Source organism: Thamnophis sirtalis, unplaced genomic scaffold (assembly GCF_051295495.1).
Source record: "Thamnophis sirtalis isolate CommonGarterSnake01/CBP01778 unplaced genomic scaffold, rThaSir2_p1.2 scaffold_2, whole genome shotgun sequence".
NCBI lineage: Eukaryota > Metazoa > Chordata > Lepidosauria > Squamata > Natricidae > Thamnophis > Thamnophis sirtalis.
Genome location: NW_028261382.1, coordinates 103,657,272 through 103,680,637, shown reverse-complemented (window position 1 = coordinate 103,680,637; position 23,366 = coordinate 103,657,272). Strand labels below are relative to the sequence as shown.

Below are 23,366 nucleotides of genomic sequence, written 5' to 3'. Positions count from 1 at the left end.
ACGCCTCCATCCAAAAGCAAAGCATAGCTGGCCCATCTTCCAACAGGCAGAGACTGTAGCTCCCGTGTGCGCACACAGAGCTCTTTCCAAGCCCTGCCAATGCAGACAAGTCCTCAACTTACGACGGCAAGGGAGCCCAGCATTTCTGTTCTTAAGCGAGACATTTGTTAAGCGAGATTGGCTCCGTTTTACGTTTTTTTTTACATTCGTACGTTTTTGCGGCTTGATAGGTTACAAACACGGTGATTAAGTTAATCTCATTGCTCATATGATGAGGATCATGTGACCCCAGGACACTGTGACCGTCATAAATATGAGCGTCTGAATTTCGATCAAGTGAACACAGGGATGCGACAAAGGTCGTAACGGCGAGAAAACGGTCATCAGTCCCATTTTTTGGTGCTGTCGTAACTTCAAACGGTCACGAAACAAACTGTTATAAGTCGAGGACGAGAGGTACAGGTAAGTCCTCAACTTACGACGACAACTAAGCCCAAGATTTATGTTGCTAAGGGAAAAACTTGTTCAGTGACCTTGGCTCCCATTTTACGACGTTACGTGCCACGTTTGTGAAGCGAATCGCTGCAGTCGTTAAATTGGCAACACGGTTGTTAAGCGAAGCCAGCTTTCCCCATGGACTTTGGTTGCAGAAGGGAATCACCTGAATCGCGGCAACCGTCACACATGTGAGTCAGTTGCCAAGCCTCTGAATTTCGATCACGCGGACAAAGATTGTAGCGGTGAAAAACCGGCTATCAGTCCCCCTTTGCCAGTGCCGTTGTAACTTTGGGACAGTCGCTAAGCGAACTGTTGTAAGCCGAGGACTGCCTGTACTCAAGTCAAGCGTAGATTTCAGTATCTGATCAAAAGAAAACTTGGGGGCTTCTTGGAAGTCCAACGTGGCTGTTTGTTAGTATAAAAATAGGAATATGTGACATCAGCCACCGGAGCAGAGTAAAGTTACTCCGTGTGATTTATTTATATACTCTGCCAACAGCAGGACAAGCCGGCTCCTAGCACAGAGCCCAGGTTGAAGATAATAAAAATAATAATTTACTGAGAACAGCTTAGTCCTGTGACAATACATGTAGTCCTCGCCTTTCAACAGTTCATTTACTGACTGTTTTACATATAGCACGTATATACATAACCATTATATATACCCTTATATTTAGGAAGTGGGGTTTGGTCTCTGGGTACAAACATCAACAGACACGAAGTGATAAGCGATGTCTGCATACCATTCAAAAGAGATCATCAAAAGGCTAAAAAGGAAATCAACAAACACCAATCAACACCCAGATAAACCAAGATCAACACTCAGATTAGCCACCAGACTAACAATCAAACAGTAAACAATACGCCAATCCTGGGAAGTACATAAACGTAGGGCAAATTCCACTCCCTTGTAGCACTGATGACGTTACTTAGTTTGAGTAGTGAAACGTCTGCAAGAAAACAAGCAAGCTCAGAGAGCCCCAAGGATCCCACAGTCCTCCTCCTCTTCCTCCCAATCTCACTCCCTCTAGCGCTGATGATGTTACTTAGTTGGGTAATGAAACGCCTGCAAGAAATCAAGCAAGCTTAGAGCTTCAAGGACCCCATCTTCCTCCTCTTCCTCCTGGGGTGGGGGTGGGATGGGGGATGGAATGGAATTGGAATTGGAATTGAATGGAATGGGAATGGTCATGGGAATAGAATAGAAGAGAAGAGAGATATGGAATGGAATATGTATAAGAATAGTAATAGCAATGAGAATGGGAATAGAATAGAATAGAATGGAATGGGAATAGGAATAGAATGGAATGGGAATAAAATAGAATAGAAAAATGGAATGGAATAGGAGTAGGAATAGAATGGAATGGGAACAGAATAGAATAGAAATATGGAATGGAATAGGAATAGAATGGGAATGGGAATAGAATGGAATGGGAATAGAACAAAATAGAATAGAATAGAAATATGGAATGGAATAGGAATATAATGGGAATGGGAATAGAATAGAATGGGAATAGGAATAGGAATAGAATGGAATGGGAATAGAATAGAAATATGGAATGGAATAGGAATAGAATGGGAATGGGAATAGAATAGAATGGAATAGGAATAGGAATAGAATAGAATAGAAATATGGAATGGAATAGGAATAGAATGGAATGGGAATGAGAATAGAATAGAATAGAAATATGGAATGGAATAGGAATAGAATGGAATGGGAATGAGAATAGAATAGAATAGAAATATGGAATGGAATAGGAATAGAATGGAATGGGACAGAATAGATTCTTTATTGGCCAAGTGTGATTGGGCACACAAGGAATTTGTCTTTGGTGCATATGCTCTCAGTGTTCCTACAAGCAATAGGTGATAATTCATGATCATAAAATACATTCATCATAAATCATAGATACAACACGTAGTGATAGCCATGAGATATTAAATAAGCAATCAACACAAATTACACTAGGATACTAAATAAAACCATATAAATTGTAAGATACAAGCAACAAAGTTATAGTCCCGAGAAAATAAAGAGATAGGTAAAGCAGATGCATCAAAGACAAATTCCGTGTGTTTCCAATCACACTTGGCCAATAAAGAATTCTATATTCTATATAATAGGAAATGCGAGAAGAATAATGCAATAGGTAAAGGTTCCCCTCGCACATACGTGCTAGTCATTCCCGACTCTAGGGGGCGGTGCTCATCTCCGTTTCAAAGCCGAAGAGCCAGCGCTGTCCGAAGACGTCTCCGTGGTCATGTGGCCGGCATGACTCAATGCCGAAGGCGCACGGAACGCTGTTACCTTCCCACCAAAGGTGGTTCCTATTTCCCTACTTGCATTTTTTAAGTGCTTTCGAACTGCTAGGTTGGCAAAAGCTGGGATAAGTCACGGGCGCTCACTCCATTACGCGGCGCTAGGGATTCGAACCGCTGAACTTTCTGATCGACAAGCTCAGCATCATAATAGCAATGCAGCCTTACTAGACAGTTTGACAGTGTTGTGGGAATTAGTTGTTTAGCAGATTGAAGGCATGGGGGAAAAACACTGCAGGGTTGTTGATGTTTTTTCAATTGCAAAAGGCAGCTTTGCTTGGGTTCCACCACAAAAGCGCGTAGGACAAAATCGCGCTCGACAAAAGCGCGCTGTGACGTCATCACAGCGCGACGAAAAAGTTCGAAAAATGTAAAAATAAAGCGAAAACCTTACCCTAAGCCCCCCGAACCTAACCCTAAACCTAACCCTAAACCTAACTCTTAACCTAACCCTAAACCTAACCCTAAACCTAACCGTTAAAGTAACGAAAAACCTAACGCTAACCCTTAACCTAACCCTAACACTAACGCTAACGCTCTAAAGCTAACCCTAACCCTTAACCTAACCCTAACCCTTACCCTAACCCTAACCCTTACCTTTATGTGAATCGGCTTGCTTTAATTTAATTTTTATTAATTTTTATTTGAATTTTTCGATCTTTTTCGTCGCGCTGTGATGACGTCAAAGGCGCGATTTTGTCGATCGCGCTTTTGCCGTCCGCGCTTTTGACGGGTCACGCTTTGCTTGGAGCAATTTACATCCTTTTTTTTGTAAAAAGTTTTTTTTATTTTTCCTTCCAAATTCATTCTTAGATATGCATTCTTGTAACTGTCATTTAATCCATCAATTCATATCATTTTTCTGCCTGTATATTTACATTTTAATATTTTCTTATTTCCTCTCCCCCTATATTTTAATCATGTGTCGTCTGAGATACTTATTTCATGTTTTGTTCCTTTTTATTTCTATTTATGCTGTTTTTTTCGAACCACTCGTAAAATCGCCCCCATGTCCTGTAAATACACTGATTCCTCTTTGTCCTTTACTCTCAATGTCAACCTGTTCATTTCTGCACAATCTAATATCTTCTTTATTACTTCCCACTCCGATGGGATTTCGTCTGCTTTCGAGCAGCTTTCATCCTTTAATATCTTTAATATCATCATCATCATCATCATCATCATCATCATCATCATCCTTTAACTTCATCAAACACCCACATCTACCTCTCCCGGATCCTTGGGAAAGATTCAATAGGGGGACGAAACTGTCAAATCCAGTCGGAACATCTGGCTGACTGTGCGACAAACCATCGTATAAAACAGGCGGTCTCGACATATGACGACTGAAGTCCAAAATTTGGGTTGCTAAGTGAGACAGCGGTGAAGTGCATGTTGCCCTATTTACGACCACCTTCCCTGCCACCGCTGTTAAGGGAATCAGCGCAATTGATAGGACAGTAGTCCGATGGTTGAGTGAATCTCCCTTTGACTTCACCCGTCAGAAGGTCGCCAAAGGGGATGACGTGTGACTGTCATAAATACGAGAGGGTCTCAATTCTGACCACGTGACCCTGGCAACGGCCATTAATGGCCGTACATCCCCTTTTTCCGCCGCCATTGTCCCTTTCGAACCGTCCCTAAAACGAACGGTTGTAAATTCAAGGATGGCGTGCGCAGTGCCATTCTCCTAGGCCCTCTCCTAGGCCCATGGTCAGAGCCCCCCCCCTTTTCCAGGAACCTCAGGCCTTCAGAGACGCCAATCCGCCCTTTGGAAAAAAAAGGAGACAGGGCAAGAAGCCCCCCCCCTCAAAATCAGCCAAAAACAGGGGTTCAACTCTGCAAAAAAACAAAATCAGCAATCCACCAAGGATGCACAAAAAAGCCCCACTCAGGTCCCAGCATCCTCAACACAACATTGTTACTATGACACAAAGCCCCCCCCCCCCCAAAGCCTACCCCCATGATGGCGAACCTAGGTCAGGTGTTCCAACGGTAGTACACAGAGCCCTCTGTGTGGGCACATATGCCGTCGCCAGCTGCTCTGGTTTCTGGCGGGCAGGTTGGTCTTCGTGGGCACCGGAGCGCCAGAAAACGGCCTGAAAAATGGGCTGAAAACATCCAGAAAAATTGCCCAAAACAAGGCTGTTTTTCGAGTTGTTTATCGGCCGTCTTTGGGTTATTATGAAGAGCCGAGGTGGCGCAGTGGTTAAGGTGCTGTACTGCAGGCCACTTCAGCTGACTGTTATCTGCAGTTCAGCGGTTCAAATCTCACCGGCTCAAGGTTGACTCAGCCTTCCATCCTTCCGAGGTGGGTGAAATGAGGACCCGGACTCTGGGGGCGATATGCTGACTCTGTAAACTGCTTAGAGAGGGCTGAAAGCCCTATGAAGTCTAACTGCTATTGCTATTACTATTGCTATTATTTTTCAGGCTGAAAACAGCCAAAAATAGACCATTTTCCGGGCATTTTTGGGTAAAAAACAGCCTGTAAACGGCCCCAAAACAGCCTGAAATTACCCTCCAAAGCAGCCAAAAACCAGATATGCGCACGCCATCCATGTGGTATTCAGGTTTCCATCGCTCCTGCCCTCGCGCATACATGTGTCAAAACCCCAAAGATCAGCTGTGCATGTTGGCCAGCTGGTCTTCGGGTTTCCCTGTGCATGCATGCACAAGCACGCATATGCCACCCCTGGCCTAGTGCTGGCCAGAGGTGGGAGAGGAGGCCTTTGTGCCCCTCTGGGGGTCCCTCCAAGGCGTGTCCCCCCCCTCCAATTCCCATCCCCAAAAAACAGGAGCAAGTTGCAGTCCTGAGGGCCCGCGGGCGCCCTGTTGCAAAAGGATGGGCGAGGCTTCCAGCCCCAGGCACGCCCCAAAGACCACCACCCCTCCCCGACACTTTCCAAGCTCCCCCCACCTTGCGCCCCATTTTATGTCTTCCCCATCCACCAGAAGCGCCGGGCAACCAGGCGGGCGGAGGATGGCCCTGCGCAAGGGGCCCATCTGCGCGCGCAGCTGCTCACCTGCAACACTTCGCCGCCGCCGCCGCCGCCTTGCCCGGGTTGAAAGCCAGAGTCCAGCCCTCACTGCGCCTGCGCGAGCTCCAGCATCGCCCCCCCACCCCCTTCTCTTCCCACTCTCGCCGCTTGCGAACGTTCCGAGGAGCCGCCGGCTCCGCCCCTACTAGACCGCGCCGCTCTCTCATTGGCCGTAGTTCGCAGCCTCCCTGGGAGCGGCGGGCCAGGCGGCCGCCAGAACTCTCGAGACCGGCATGCTCTCTGGTGGAAGGGAGAAGAGGGGCGGGCGGGAAGGAGAGCGCCGCCACGCCCAGCGTCGTTCTGATTGGCTCCCTTTGGATGGACCCAGCAGGGATTCCCATTCATAAATTTTAGAAAGGAGAAGTGAAACTTTTAAAATCTCAGTGGGGCCTTTTAATCAACCACACAAAAGCGCCTTAGTTTTTATTTAATTTCCTCCTTAAAATTTATTATTTCAGCGTCATTTCCTGCTTCCATAACTCGATTTGACTTTTTTTTTACAATATTACCATTTATTTAGATTACAATGTTACATTACATGATATGATACTTTATATTATATGCATACACTATGGTACAATATCTGTTACATTACCATTTTATTTATATTACAATGCATTATATTGCACACTATATTTGTGTGTGCGTATGTGTATTTGTGTGTGTGATGTGTGTGTGCTGGTGTATTTTTGTGTATGTGTATTTGTGAGTTTGTGTATTTGTGTGTGTGTTTGTGTGTATTTGTGAGTGTGTTTGTGTATTTGTGTGTGTGTTTGTGTGAATGTGAGTGTGTATTTGTGTGTATGTCTGTGATGCTGTGTATGTGTGTGTTTGTGTATTTGTGTGTGTGCATTTGTGAGTGTATGTGTGTGAGTGTTGTGCGTGTGCAATCTTATACATTACAATTAGGGTTGAAGTTCGAGTCACCTCGTAGGAGAGATGGATGGCATAAAAGTTTAGTAAATAAGCAAATATTGGACTGACATGCTGCAGAAAATGAACTTTTAAGTTCTTTTTTCCCCCCATTCCTTCCCTGGTGAGGAGCATTAATTCGGGTGCATTCTATGTTGTTGTTTTTTAAAAGTGGTGTGTCACCTCCAAGGACTCCATCAAAGGAGAAAAAAGAATAATAAACAGAATAACAGAGTTAGAAGGGACCTTGGAGGTCATCTAGTCCAACATCCTCCTCAAGCAGGAGCCCCTAAACCATTTCAGACAATTTGACTCTCCAGTCATCATTTTATTATTCTTGCAATATGAAAAAATTCTCCAACATTTTATATTTGGGCATCACTACTTTCAGTTGTATATAAAATCACAAATTTGTCCTCAGCAGAGGAAAATATGCAAATGTAATAAAGGTTAGAAGGGAGGGAGGGAGGACAGTAGGGAAGTCAGGATGGAGAGGAGAAAGGAGAGGAATAGGAAAGGCAGAAGAAGGGGGGAAGGATAAAGAGGAGGAAGAGAAAGAAGAGAAGGGAAAGAAGGTGGGAAGAAAGAAGGAAAGGAGAAAGAAGAAAAACTGGGGAAGGAAGGAGGGAGGGAAGAGAAGAGGGTAGTAAAGAGGGAAAGAGGGAGGGAAAGAAAGAGAGAAGGAGAGTTGAAAGGAAGGAGGGAAGGAGGGAGGAAAGGAGGGAGATTAAGAGAAAAGGAAGGAGGAGGGAAAGAGGCAGGGAAGGAGGAAAGGTATGTGAGAAGGAGGGGGGGACCGAGGGAGAGAAAGGACGGGGAAGGAAAGGAGGAAAGGAGAAAAGAAAGGAGGGAAGGCAGGGGAGAAGGAAGTAAGGGGGGGAGGGAAGAAAAGAGGGAGGGAAAGATACCTAACCTTTGATGTTTATAATGATTTGATAGTATGGGAATATCTCGAAATGTAGTTGTATTGTTTGTTACAAGTTATGGATGTTGTATTTTCTTTTTACCAATAAAATCTTTAAAAAATTAAAAAAAAAATCACAAATTGTCCATCGAGTATACATAGGAACCTTGCTATCATTGTACATCGTATATTCAACTACAATTGTTAGTCCTTCGTTTTAAACAAAAAGCTATAGATATTCGATCCGTGTATATACCAATATTCCGTTGCACCATTATTAGTCTATTTAATAATAGTATGTCTTTAGAGTATCGCCTATCTCATTCTATTATTCTTACAATGTGAAAAGCTTCTCCAACATTTTTCATTTCCGTGTTTTTTTTAATCTAGCCACTGATAGAACAAGTCCCATATCTTACTTTTCAAGAAAAAGAACAAAGGTTGGAATGAATCCTGTCCATTTGGAGAGCAACCTCAAGACAATCTGGATAATTTACCGCAAAATTTACGACATAATTATCCGAATGTACAAGGAGGAGGTCAGAGAGGCGTATATTTATTTCTCTAACTTCATTATTTTTTTTACAGATAGGCTTCCGAAGGCCTGAACGGTCTCGTTTATCACCGGTAGATTAATTCTAATGTGAAAGTTAGACACTGTGGCTCGCAATAAATATGTCGAATTTAGTTTCCCGATGGACCAGCGAGATGGGCTACACTAAAAATTGACTGCCACAAGGTCATCGGGGAAGAGTAGAGTTCCCCAGTATCAGGGGTGGGTTTCAACCGGTTCGCGGCGGTCCCTGCAAACCAGTTGATCGGCGAACCCGGAAGTAAGTAACTTCCGGGAACGGCGAAGGGCCCCCCCGCCCCCCCGCGCTCCTTACCAGTTTTTGAAGGCTTCTGCGCTTCCACGCAGGCGCATGGCACATACAGCGCCTGTGCGAGTCTCCACGAGCAGCTGAAGCATCTCACAGGCGCTAAGACGCATGCATGAACTGCGCGCGTGCATGAGGACGCCGCCGGCCCCATTCCAACCAAACCGGTTGGAACGGGATTAGCAACCCACCCCTGATACTATGACACAAAGCCCCCCCCCAAAAAAGCCTACCCCCATGATGGCGAACCTAGACCAGGCGTTCCAACGGTAGTACACAGAGCCCTCTGTGTGGGCACATATGCCATCGCCAGCTGCTCTGGTTTCTGATGGGCAGGCTGGTCTTCGTGAGCGCCAGAAAACAGCCTGAAAAATGGGCTGAAAACATCCAGAAAAATGGCCCAAAACAGGCTGTTTTTCGAGCTGTTTATTGGCCGTCTTTGGATTATTATGAAGAGCCAAGGTGGCGCAGTGGTTAGAGTGCAGTACTGCAGCCACTTCAGCTGACTGCTAAGCTGCAGTTTGGCGGTTCAAATCTCACCTGCTCAAAGGTTGACTCAGCCTTCCATCCTTCCGAGGTGGGTAAAATGAGAACCCGGATTGTTGGGGGCGATATGCTGACTCTGTAAACCGCTTAGAGAGGGCTGAAAGCTCTATGAAGCGGTATATAAGTCTAACTCCTATTGCTATTCTCCTCTGCCCTGTATTAGTTTGTGTTAGTTTTTACGTGTCTTGCAAAACTTCAATAAAATCTGTCTTAGAAAACATTAGCGTTATAAAGATATCGAGACGACAGCTTTAGAGGGGTTTCCCCCCTCCCACTTCCTGTATGTATCAAAGCTTTGATACCTGCTTCTCTTCGCATCCCATAAATCTTCACGGTCCAAAATGATTAAACTCCAACAGCTGCCCCATAATGACTGCAAAAATAAGGAGCGGGGGAAACAACAACGGCCTTCAGACTTAATGCTACCAATTACAGAAATACGCGGGCCCTGTAAAAATTGTTATTATTACATTTAAAATGGCTACCACCAATGGCTTTGCACCATAAATTCCATAATGCAATTAATTCTTTATCTTTTCTAATCTGCTTAGAGAGATGATTAAAGTTTCCCAGCCACCACATAAAAAGCCAATCATCCCATTTATTAAAATATCTGTAGGATTGTTAATAATGACGTACCTTATTTCACTCTTAATTGCTGCCTGCATCTATTTGCCAGGTGTTATGTATTTGGGGGGGGGAGGGAGGGGTGTTAGGAAGGAGGAAAAGAGGAAAACAACCGAGGGTTTTAATTGTATCATTATCTTCAATTTGCAGAAGACAATTTAGCTTCTCGCAGGAGGGCTTTGATGCCTGTGTCTGTGCATTATTTTTTAGGAAATCAAAATAAAATAAAACTCTCGTGTTCGGTACCTAGCCTTTAGAAGATTGTTGTGCTTTCTCAGAAGTAGGTACCCCTGATATTTAAGGCTGAAATTTGCATATTTACCAAGTGCAGCTTTTGGTTTTTTGGGGAAGGGATAAACAAAATTATGCAAAATGGGCCAGAAAGAGAGAATCCTAGCCAGATAAATTAAAGGCTAAGAAATAGAAATATTATTAATTTGGGGTTGCATCAACAGCGTTCAGAATACACTTCATTATCTCTGCACAAACCACCGTGTTTTTTTTTTGCAGAACTGAAGTATGATTCCATATCTTGAATATGCATGCATGTATCTCTGCATGCATGGATGTAATCAGCATTCTAATTAACACTTGTTTAATTAACTATTTCTACTCCAGCTTTGGAAGAAATGTCCTTCTGGGTTCAGTTCCAAGTGGGGCAAAAGACACCGGATTCATGGTGGCTGTTTGGGAAGAAGGTTTATCGATGATGGACAGGATCGCATGGTTTGAGATCCTGGCGGAAAATGGGAATCACATGCCTTGAAGATTTTGAAGGGAAAAAAGGGAAGAGATGCGGAGTGAGCCTGAGTTTTAGACTCTCTCTTGGGCCCCGCCTTGGAGCTTCCTGTTCCTGTGTAAGAAATGTATTCTGATTGGTGGTCGGACTCCCATGGGGCCATGCAGGGGCAACTCTGTAGGCTGTCCTGATTCCAAGCTTGGTTGATTCTTGCTGGGTGATGATGTAATGAAAGGGCCTTGGGATTCCCACTATGGTTCTGCCTGAAGGAGGTGGATCTTTGTTATGTAGAATAGATTGACTCAGGAAGGAAGGAAGGAAGGAAGGAAGGAAGGAAGGAAGGAAGGAAGGAAGGAAGGAAGGCAGGCAGGCAGGCAGGAAGGAAGGAAGGAAGGAAGGAAGGAAGGAAGGAAGGAAGGAAGGAAGGAAGGAAGGAGAGAGACACGGAAGGAAAAACAATAGCAATAGCACTTATATACCCCTTCATAGTGCTTTTACAGCCCTCTCTAAGGGGTTTACAGTCTCTTGCCCCCAACAATCTGGATCCTTCTTTTACCCACCTCGGAAGGATGGAAGGATGAGTCAACCTTGAGTTGGTGGGACTCAAATTGCTGACAGTCAGCAATTCGTTTATTTATTCATTTGGGGAAATGAGTTCTTTTATTGGACTTGAAATCCCTCTCATTTCATTTTAGTTGGACATCGGCCCACTCTTCCAACAGTGTGAGAACAGGAGAAACATGTCTCGCTATTTACGCATTTCACTCCGAGAGTTTCTGCTTGCCTCCATCCGATCTGGGAGAGACCCAGAGATAACCTTGGAGAATCTGCAGGAGGGCAATTAGCAAAATAGCATTTAATCCAAGACGGGGAGAAGACATTAGAAAGAAATGCAAACTAGCTCTGAAATGAGGAGTTGAGGCTGTGAGTTTTTGTCTCCCTTAAGGTTTATATTTCTCTTTTAGGGAAAATATTTTATCCTGCCTTTTAAAAAAATATTTCTCAAAATATTTCATTCCTCCAGGAGGGTATGGGTACTTTCCCATGCCTAGAACTAAGGAGAAAATTTCTGACATTGAGAACAATTACCCAGTGGGACGACTTGCCTTCAGAAGTTGTGGGTGCTTAATGGGGAAATTAAGAGGAGGAAGGAGTGTTGGGTAAATTTGCCACCTTGAGTTATTTGTAAAAAATAAAGGCAGGAGATAAAAACTGAATAAATCTAATAAAAGACCCCCACCTCATCGATTGGCAACAAGCCAACCTGGTACCGGGGGAAGGATTTACAATAGAGTAGGGGCCACCACCAAGAAAGCCCTTTTTCGTGGTTCCCACAAATTTACAACTCCTGTTCTATGGGACCCATAATCTATCTTGCCTCCCCATACTGGTGGGATTCAGGAGTCTCCACAGAGGGCATCTTAGAAGCTGTTTGTGGCTTGCCAGCAGCCGGAGGAGCTGGCAGCAGATTTGGACAGTGAGGAGGTTGGGGAGGAAGATGGGCCAGTCCTGGAGTCTGGGGAAGACTCTGATGAGGGCTCTGTGTCGGAGGCAGAGAGGGGGCCAGGGATGTCCAACAGTTATCACCTGCATTCAGAGTCAGACATCAGTGAGGCAGAAGAACAGCTGGAGCCTGTTCCCAGTGTGTGCATGTGCAGAGTGGCCAGACAAAGGGAAGAGCTAAAGAACAGGGGTCGACTTGGGAGTAAGGCCACAGGTGGATGATGAATGGCCCCTCCCAGAGGAACTAAAAGAGGAGCAACAGGGGAGTGGAGTTTGCAGGAGACAATTATTTCGCTTAATTGGTTCGTGACTCTCCAAGACTCCTTGCCAAGTTTTGCAGATATCAGCCTGGCAGCTCTCCAAGCCAGATAAGGTCTGTGACTGCAAATCCTCCCTTGAAAGACTTTGATGGATGTGAATGAGCAGAATTCACAGTCAATTAATAAAGGGGTTTTTTATCTGGACCAGGAGTTTGCTTCATGCTCTTGGGATGCCTCGGTCAGAACACTATGGGGTGCTTGGGAATGGAGCGTTTTGCCTGGCTGTGTCACTTGATCTCCTGCTCCGGAGCTGCGTCAGTGAAGTGTGCCGGTGGCCACCTGAGCTCCTGCTGCACATGGATGTGGGAGGTGGGCTGCTGCCACCGCCAGGCAGTTATCAGGGCATGGTGCCACAGAGGTCTTGAGGTAAGCTATTGGGCAGCTCCCCCCACCACACCCGATGTCAGCCTCCGCTTTGCTGCTGCTTCGGCTGCCATTGAAACGGGGGGGGGGCATGGTATTTGGGAGGGGAGTCATTGTTGTGCTGGAGGAAGTTTCTAGGCTCTGAACTGACCACCTTACTGCGCATGTGGAGGAGGAGTAGCAATAGCAGTTAGACTTATATACCGCTTCCTAGGGCTTTCAGCCCTCTCTAAGCGGTTTACAGAGTCAGCATATTGCCCCCCAACAACAATCCGGGTCCTCATTTTACCCACCTCGGAAGGATGGAAGGCTGAGTCAACCTTGAGCCGGTGAGATTTGAACCGCCGAACCGCCGAACTAGCAGTCAGCTGAAATAGCCTGCAGTGCTGCATTTAACCACTGCGCCACCTCGGCTCTATGGCTCTTGGTGTTTCCCGCCAAGGCCAATGGTCCAGCATTCCATCCTGGTGATGCCTTTCGGCGTCATCTCACACCTGACATTTGGGAGAATTATGATTGGACTGTGCGCGGGGATGCCAAGGGGAGGGGAATGAATTATACAATATATTATTCGCTTTCGCGCCTAATTAACCAGACTCAGCTTAGCTTTGCAACTGTTCATTTATAATTAGTAAAAGTACACTTGATTTCAATTCAAATGGAGTCCAGTGGTTTTCTTTCCTGATTATTGAATGAAGAAAGGCTGACACCCACTTCATGGCGGTAGCACTCAAAAAAATTAAGACACCCACCAAAAATGAGCCTGAGTGCTTATTTCCGGTCTCTCCCCTGACCTCACGTTTTTACTGACCTTCCACCGGGATGGCGAAATTGGGTCCTGTTGATGACTCACAGTTCAAATCCACCGTGTGGGTTGAAAGTTAACACCCATTTCTTTATACCTCCTTACACTGCGCTGTTCTGAAATCCATTACTCTATTGTGGAAAGGTCTTATTAGAGCTCTTTGTAAACTTTAAAGGTCGTTTGCCTTATCATGATTATTGTCATCATCAACAACCACCACCTTGAAAAGTTTTGTACAATCGGTAAATTTAGCCGAACTTGGTGCTCGCTCAGAACTTCAGATTTTATATGAACATAGGAAGAGATATGGGCCCTAAGATTAACCAATGACACATCTCTCTAGTCTGAAAATTAAGGGGGAAGTCCTTGGTTCTCTCTGAGCTTACTTGCTTTCATTACCCTAACTATGTAACATCACCAGTGCACTGATGCAAAGGCAGAGAGAGAAAGATAATGAAAGAAAGAGAAAGAATGAGAGAGAGAGAGAGAGAGAGAGAGAGAGAGAGAATGAGAATGAGAGAGAAAAAGAGGGACAGAGAAAGAAAAAGAGAAAAAAGAAACAGAGAAAGAAAAAACAAAAGAAAGAGAAAGTAAAAGAAAGAGAGAGGAAGAAAGAAAAAAAGAAAGTGTTAGGAATAAAATTCTAACAGTTGGGTTGGCAATATATAAATCATGTAATAATGCTGCACCTGTTTCTTTAAATCATACTGTAAAATGTGATTGGTTGCTGTTTTCCCCAATCGGCCATAAGAGGGAGCCAGAACGACTGTTAGCTCTCTGTTTGTTAGATGCTGGGCTGATCTGATCTGAGTGTTTTTGGAAGCTGACTGTTAGAAAGGGTGGTGAGCTATTGTAAGTTTTGCAACTGCTAGCAAACTTTGAGTTCTGAACTGATTATATGATACTGGACTATGTTATTTGGATTATCCCTTAACTGAAAGACGTTGATGACTGACTGTCTTATCCGTGTATGACTTGGACTGTTTGATGGACTCTGATACCTCTTATTTCCACGAAAGTAAACGCCTATTTAAACTGCAGTGTGCTGGTTTGTGTGTTCTTCAACACAACTCTCACAACGCTTCTCTGAACATACTCACTCTCCCAACGGGGAGCTTACCTAACAGAAAGAAAGAAAAAGAAAGAGAGAGAAAGAAAGAAAAATAAAATAAAAGGGAATGAGAGAGAAGGAGAAAGAAAGAAAGAAAGAGAAAGAAAGAGAAAGAGAGAGAGATAGAGAGAAAGAAAGGGAAAGAAAAGGAAAGGAAAGGAAGGAAGAGAGAGAAAGAGAGAGAGAGAGAAAAGAAAGAGAAAGAAAAATGAAATGAGAGAGAAAGAGGGAGAGAGAAAGAAAGAAAAAGAAAGAGAGAGAAAGGAAGAAAAGGAAGGAAGGAAGAAAGGAAGGAAGAAAGGAAGAAAGGAAGGAAGATAAAGATAAAGAGAGAGAAATAATGAGAGAAAGAAAGAAAGAAAGAGAGAGAGAGAGAGAACGAAAGAAAGAGTCCCCAAACTTTGCACAGAAATAGACACAGCTAAAGGTTATTGACAAAAGAATTTCACCATTTGGAATAGAAAAATGGTCTCACCTTGGGTTAAGTACCCAGCTGGTTTATCTGCCAAACATGAGATATGAAAATTGATACAAATATTCGATTTGGATGAGATAAAAGGCCAACGGACCCCCAAGACCCTTCAGGCAATGGAAATGGGCAGCTGACTCCATTCTTCTTCATGTTTTCCTTCCACGGGAAACAGAATTATTTGAGGGAAAAGAGGGAAATGCATTTTCGAGGGGCACGGAGAGGTTGGAAGAAAGGCTTCACAATAAATACCATACAGGGACTTTAACCTCCTAAAAACTGCAGTTTCACGAAATCTGCCACAAATACTCTTATGCAGCTTAACTGGAACCGAGAGGAAGATGCGTTTGGAATGCAAAGTTGTCATTTACAGTCTATTTATTTTCACCCTCCTTTTCATTTTTTTTTTGTTCTTTTTTAAACTCTACGACTACCCTTGTTTTTTCCTTTAAAAAAAAAAAATCCATGCCAGCTGAGTTTGCCGAATTCATTTTGCTGAGAAATTGCATCAAAGGCTGAATGAGAATCAGGGATGGTATTTACCGTTTTTTTTTCAGAGTATAAGACGCAAGAAGATTTTGAAGAGGTAATTTTTTTTAAAAAAGTTTTTGCACTCTGCAGACCTCCCAAACCCTCTGCACGCCTCATTTTTTGGGGGAAAATGGGGCATGCAGAGAGTTTGAGAGGCCTGCAAAGTGCACCTGGAGGCTATGGGGGGGGGGCAAAAACGAGCAAAAAACAGCCAATTGTTCATGAAAATGGGCCTGTTTTTGTTTTTTTGCCAAAAACAGGGCACGCATAGGCTTTGGGAAGCTTGTAGAGCGCTCCTAGGGGCTGGGAGGGGCAAAAACAAGCCGAAACTGCCCATTTTTCACTCGTTTCTGCCCTCCCCAGCCCCGTGGAGCACTCTGGAAGCCTCCTAAAGGCTATGCACCAGTGGTGGGATTCAGCCAGTTTGCACCTATCCAGGAGAAACGGTTGTTAACTTTCTAAGCAGTTCAGAGAACTGGTTGTTAGATGAAATCTCATTTTGTTTTTTTCCACTTTACAGGGCTAATCTTGTAAGGAAAGCAGGAAGGAAACATTCTGGTGTTGTTTCTAGCCTCATCTTTATTGCCCTGCTTACAGAAACTGCCTCTCTGGTTAACCCTTAGTACATTGTAACAGCTAAGGCGAAGCGCCCATCAATGTGAGTGATGTTGAGTTGGCCATGCCCACCCAGTCACATGACTACCGAGCCCCACCTACCCTGCTGATCATTAGGGCAGAGAACCGGTTGTTAAATTATTTGAATCCCACCACTGCTATGCACAGCCATCTTTGCAAAGGGGGCGGAGTTTCAGGAGGCCAAAAATGCTGAATTCAGTTGGACTAGAAGCCCTCCACTGTCTTTTAAGGCTAATCTAGGGTCAGACTACCAGACCTCCAAGGTCCCTTCCAACTCTGTTATTCTATCTATTGAGATGCATTTCAACCGAACCAGCTTTGGAAGAGAGGTCTTTCTTTTTTTTCTTGGGTGTTTCTCTCTTCTGGCTTTCTCTTGCTATTTTAAGGAATGACTAACACAGGTTAACACGCTGGTACATTCCGCTTGGTATATGTAATTAAATGCCACTCTGCAAACAGCTGATGGACAGCAAAACAGAGGCAAGAGAGACTAAGGCAAAATAAGATTGAGTACATCAATCAGCTGAAAATGCATCGCCCTTAAGAGTTATTAATGAATTGTCTGGCCATTAGGCTGAAAGTGATAAGGAGTAGGAAATCTATATACTGCATATGAAAATGGTTGTCTGTGTGTGTGTGTTTGTTCCAGCATAACTCTGGAACGCCTCAAACAATTTCAACCAAACTTGGTACACAGATGACATACCCTTTAGAAACAAATACTGTGTGGGTAAGACACCCCTAACATGTCAGAGTTTGTTGCATAAATTCAAATCCAGAAAGCACACACAGATAACTGATGCAACAGGATTCATTAACGTATATACAGTATGTATACATAAGACTAGAGGAATAAATGTACAATACCAAAAGGTGGTTCTTCCAAGTAAACACAAGGCAGGAGAGTTACAGGCAAACACAAGGCAGTTAGCTTCGTTTCAGCAGACAAGCCCGGACAGACTGCTAGTTTACTTTTCAGAGCAGAGACTGCTTAAGTTTCAGTTTCAATTCCCTGCACACTCAGATCTGCTTAAGTTCCCATTGGCTGACTCAGTTGCTATGCCTATTCGTTGGCGGACCTTGCACCCATGTCTCTCCTAGTCATGAATATTTTAACATAACACCCCTCGGGTGTGTGTGTTCTGTTAAGATGCAGCCTGTTGTGCCTTAAAATGGCGTCAACCACGCTGCCTTAAAGTGGCTTCTACACTGCAGGGCTGTGGAGTTGCCATGGTAATGGCTTCACAGTACTCCACGAGGGGCCTCCCTCTGGTAAGGGGGGAAATCCAACATTAAACATTGCAGCGACGTTCATGGAAGGAGGGTTGGGATGCATAAATATTCGTGCAATGCCGTGTTATCAGCTAGTATGTAATAATTGAGCAGGGATGGGTTTTCAGTCGGTGCATATCAGCAAGCAGCCCAATTCCACAGTTTGCCAATTGCACCGTGGCAGATAGGACAGTACTCCAGAGATTGCCCATGGGATGATTGGCAGGCCCACCCAGAGTTCGCCACTACCCGTTCGGCTGAACTGGTCCAAACCGACTGAATACGGTTGACCGACAAATGCGCGCACAACAAAAGCGTGCCGACAAAACCACGGCGAGAAAACAGCGAGTTTGAAATCGTACCCACAACAGCGCGTCATCAACAAACAACGTGAAAACAAGGTAATAAACCTAACCCTAACCCTAACCCTGAACCTAACCCTGAACCTAACCCTGAACCTAACCCTAACCCTAACCCTAACCCTAACCCTAACCCTAACCCTAACCCTAACCCTGAACCTAAGCCTAAGCCTAAGCCCAAGCCTAAGCCTAAGCCTAAGCCTAAGCCTAAGCCTAAGCCTAAGCCTAAGCCTAAGCCTAAGCCTAAGCCTAAGCCTAAGCCTAAGCCTAAGCCTAACCCTGAACCTAACCCTGAACCTAACCCTAACCCTAATCCTAATCCTAACCCTGAACCTAAGCCTAAGCCTAAACCTAAGCCTAAACCTAAGCCTAAGCCTAAGCCTAAGCCTAAGCCTAAGCCTAAGCCTAAGCCTAAGCCTAAGCCTAAACCTAACCCTAACCCTAACCCTGAACCTAAACCTAAACCTAAACCTAACCCTTACCTTAACCCTAATCGCGGTTTTGTTGGTACGCTGTTGTGGGCGCGATTTCGAACTCGCTGTTTTCGCGCCCCGGTTTTGTCAGCGTGGTTTTGTCCTGCGCACATTTGTCGGGTCACGACTGAATGCTACCTGTGATTGGAAAGATCTAAAGGACCGGGATGGGGGACAATGGAGAAAAAAGATCTAACTACTTGGTCACTAAGATTCCGCCTGGATTTGATGACGTGTCGTTTATCAATCATTCCATCAATTACTGGAAGATTGCAATGCACTGGAGGGACATATGTGCAATGAGAGACAAGTCATTCTCTCTCACACACACAAGCCTACACACAGAGAGACACAAACACCAGCCCTTGTCTGTCTCATTACTGCCTAATTATAACCCTTTCCATGAAAACTGCACCAAATGCTTCCCTTTTGAAAGCGAAATCCTCTTTCAATTATTCGTCAGACAGCAGAAAGGCAGGGAATGTTTCCTATGATTCAGCCTAATTCAGGCTCAGACTCAAATAAAAAGGGTCCCCACCCTATTAATTGTCATAAAAAATAGTCTGTGTAGTTAATAGATACTCTGACCTGTATTATTATTATTTTTTTCTTTGTTCTCTGAAGAAATGCTTCTCAAAATAGGAAGGAAAGCGGCTTTGATCTAGCGGTGAAGGCACCAAACCTGAAACAAGGAGATGCGGAGTTCTAGTGCCATGTAAGCCATGAAAACCAGCTGGGTGACTCTGGGCTAATCAGAGGAGATGGTGAGTTCTAGTTCCACGTAGGGCACAAAAACCAGCTGGGTGACCTTGGGCCAATGACCAGGAAACAGTGAGTTCTAGTCCCAAGAAAGCCAGCTGGGTGACCTTGGGCCAATGACCAGGAAACAGTGAGTTCTAGTCCCATGAAAGCCAGCTGGGTGACTTTGGGCCAATTAACAGGACACGGGGAGTTCTAGTCCTGCCTTAGGCATGAAAGCCAGTTGGGTGACTCTGGACCAATCAGAGGAGATGGTGAGTTCTAGTCCCATGTAAGGCACAAAAGCCAGTTGGATGACTTTGGACCAATGACCAGGAGACAGTAAGTTCTAGTCCCAAGAAAGCCAGCTGAGTGACTTTGGGCCAATCCCTAGGAGACAGTGAGTTCTAGTCCCATGTAAGGCATGAAAACCATATGGCTGACTTTGGGCCAATCACCAGGGGACAGTGAGTTCTAGTCCCATGTAAGGTATGAAAGTTTAGAATTATAATTACAGGGTTGGTTTTCTTAAAAAAAAAAAAGGCTAGTCTTCAGGTAGAAAAGAAGAATTAGAGATGAGGTATCTGATGTTCAATCTCCAAAATTGTAACTTATTTTATTCTTCTATTAGGTTTCGGGGCACTAGAACATGGAAGGAAGATAATTTTCTACAGTCTTCACCTCCCCTCTAACATTCTCCTCACTGGACCCAATTAATTGCTAAAATTGATGTCATGTTTTGAAAGCAGTAAGAACATCAGGATAGAAATATGGTGATTCATTCTACTTTCTTCCCACTCTGGAATTTGACATTTCATGTGTTTTTTTTTAAAAAAAAATACATATGATTACATTTCATTCATCTGAGAATAAAGGCGCAACCACCAGCCTCCAACACTTCATCTTAAATATGAAATGTCATATGAAACAACAATGCTTTTAAACAAGATTTCTTTTTTTTTCTTTCTTTCTTTCTTTCTTTCTTTCTTTCTTTCTTTCTTTCTTTCTTTTTCTTTCTCTCCCCCTCCCTCTTCCTTCCTTCCTCTTTCTTTCTTTCTTTCTCTCCCTCCCTCCCTCCCTCTTTCTTTCTTTCTTTCTTTCTTTCTCCCTCTTTCTTTCTTTCTTCCTTCCTTCCTTCCTTCCTTCCTCTCTCTCTCTCTCTCTCCTTCCCTCCCTCTTGATCTTGAGTGTATCCCTTTGTTAATGCAAGTTAGGATTGCACTGGCTTTTTTTTTAGCTTGACTTAGCCTAGAAAGACCCCAATGTAGTTTTCAAAATCATCACTTCTGTTTTGGCTTTGGGAAAAGGCTTCCACACAGAATTAAGACTTTTTTTCATCTCTCCTCTTATTTTGGAAGCTACTTGAGATGGAACATTTCCAAAAAAAAAACAAACCCAACTTTGCAGAATGATTAATTATTGTCATCTTTATTTTACTTTGAACGCACTTATATGGATTTTATGTTTTTTTAGATCAGTTAGTTTCATTTTATTTACTTTTTCAGCATCACTACTATTATAAGTATTTTGAATGTTTGTTCAGTAATTACGGTTTTTAATTCTATTTTGTCATGTGCTGAGGCTTTAATAGCTGCCAGCTGATGTAAGGTTGTAAGCTGTAAACTGTAAGCTGTTGCAATGAGGATGATTCAGCAATACATGTCTATATATAGGTTGCCATTAGAGGTCTGTCTGTCTGTCTCTGTCTCTCCACCTCCCTCCCTCCCTCCCTCCCTCCCTCCCTCCCTCCCTCCCTCCCTCCCTCCCTCCCTCCCTCCCTCCCTCCCTCTCTCTCTCTCTCTCTCTCTCTCTCTCTCTCTCTCTCTCTCTCTCTCTCTCTCATCTCATTTCTCTCCTTGTGTCTGCAGTTGAGTGGTAAGGGATTTATTTACCATGTGTATATCTGTAAATATGCATATTGTCTAAAGGCTCTGTGTGCTGTATTTTGCTTCTGGGTCTATCTCATAATAATAGTCACACTGCCAAAACGCTGACATATTTATACTTACCATTTATGCTTACTTATCTCAGGGGTTGCCTCAAAGAAGAGGGAGTCAAACTATTCTCCAAAGCACCTGAGGATAGAACAAGAAGCAACGGGTGGAAACTCATCAAGGAGAGAAGCAACTTAGAATTGAGGAGAAATTTCCTGACAGGTAGAACAATTAATCAGTGGAACAGAAGTTGTGAATGCCCCAACACTGGAAGTCTTTAAGAAGATGTTGGATAGCCATTTGTCTGAAGTGGTGGAGAATTTCTTGTCTAGGCAGGAGGTTGGACTAGAAGACCTCCAAGGTCCCTTCCAACTCTGCTATCATATTGTATTACCACGCCTGTTTAGAACTGCTTACGGATAGTTGCTGATGTTTCTTTCATAAAACCCGATAAGTCGGTTCAAAATGAGACAGAGCTACAGGAAGTTGAACGTTACCGAAAAATTACTCCGAAAAAGGCAATAAGTCAGATAAATGACTAGCTTACCAGCTACATAAAGAACAGAATAAGAGAGCCATTACTTCTACTTGGGAGGGGACAAAACGTGTTTCTACAAGAAGAGAGAAAATGCAGCCATTTGTCAATTATTATCCAAAATATATAGCAAACAGAAATTGCGCTGCAAAAGATGGAAGAATATTGGAGTGAAATATTATTCACCATATTTGCACATCGATAAAAGAGAAGTCCTTAATTAACCCATAACTGAAGACAAAACTAGAGAGGCATTAAAAATGTATCGGTTTGATGGTTGTCCGTCCTACAAAATAGGAAACAGATCGTCCAGATAGAGGAGCATTATATTTTATTGAAACCACCTACAATAACAGAATTGTGTTATAGAATAATAAAGTTGGAAGGGACCTTGGAGGTCTTCTAGTCCAACCCTCTGCTCAAGCAGGAGACCCTTTCACACCAATGGCTGTCCAATCTCTTTTTGGAATGATGGAGCCTCCACAATCTCTGGAGAAAAACTTTTCCACTAGTTCGTTGTCCTCACTGTCGGGAAATTTCTCCTTGGCCCTAGGTTGGTTCTACCCTTGATTAGTTTCCATGTGTTGCGTCTTGACTTGCCTTTTGGTGCTTTGGAAAATCCTTTGACCCCTTTGACTAGGAGTCCTCACCAACATTGACAGAGCAAGCCAGTAGAATATATAGTAAGAGCAAACCCCACTTCTTACTAACGGCTAGTTGGGCCATGAAACTAGAATGCAAGGAAACAACCAAACTCAGTGAGTGCCATAGTTGTGTTGTCATTGTCATTGTCCTCCTCTTCCTTGCAAACCCCACTCCCTTCTAGCACTGATGATGCTACCTAGTTGGGTCATGAAATGTCTGCAAGACAACAACCAAGCTCAGTGAGCACCAAGGACCCCACAATCCTCCTCCTCCTCCTGTTCTTCTTCTTCTTCCTCCTCCTCCTGTTCTCCACTTTGCAAACCCCACTCCCTCCTAGCACTGATGATGCTACCTGCATGGGCCATGAAACATCTGCAAGAAAACAACCGAGCTCGGAGAGCACCAAGGACCCCACAGTCCTCCTCCTCCTCCTTGGAAACCCCACTCCCTCCTAGCACTGATGATGCTACCTAGTTGGGTCATGAAATGTCTCCAAGAAAACAACCAAGCTCAGAGAGCACCAAGAACCTCACAGTCGTCGTCCTCCTCCTCCTCCTCCTCCTCCTCCTCCTCCTCCTCCTCCTCCTCCTCCTCCTCCTCCTCCTCCTCCTGTTCTCCATTTCGCAAACCCCACTCCCTTCTAGCACTAATGATGCTACCTACCTGGGTCATGAAAAATCTGCAAGAAAACCACCAAGCTCAGAGAGCAGCAAGGACCCTACAGTCCTCCTCCTGCTCCTCCTCCTTGCAAACCCCACTCCCTTCTAGCACTGACGATGTTCCCTAGCTGGGTCCTGAAACGTCTACAAGAAAACAACCGAGCTCGGAGGAGAGCCCTCAACACCAACACCATTTGCTTTCAGTGAGGTTGCATAGCAGAGGTGGGTTCCTACCAGTTCGCACCTGTTCGGTAGAACCGGTTCGTCAAATCTACCGAACCGGTTAGAAGAGATTCCACCAGAAAGCAGGCCACACCTACAGAAGAGGTCCCAAAATTTTTTGAAACCCACCACTGCCCCCCCCACACACACACAGAGGGAGAGAGAGAGACAGATAGACAGACTGACACACAGACACACACACAGAGAGAAAGAAAGGAAGAAATAAATAAAGAAAGAAAGAAAGAAAAAGAGTGAGAGAGAGAGGAAAGAAAAAAAGGAAAAAGGGACAGAGAGACAAAAGGAAGGAAAGAGAGAGAGAGAGAGAGA

The 23,366-nt window shown here is 44.2% G+C and overlaps 1 long non-coding RNA gene across 2 annotated transcripts in view; it reads right to left on the bottom strand.

The window, feature by feature from the left end:
- LOC148049073 (uncharacterized) overlaps positions 1-5,893 on the bottom strand; it is a 41,308-nt gene extending 35,415 nt beyond the window's left edge. For both annotated transcript variants that reach the window (XR_015695374.1, XR_015695375.1), the window contains exon 1: positions 5,844-5,893. This is a non-coding gene — a long non-coding RNA (uncharacterized LOC148049073). The remainder of the gene's footprint in view (positions 1-5,843) is intronic.
- Between the last annotated feature and the right edge of the window lie 17,473 nt (positions 5,894-23,366).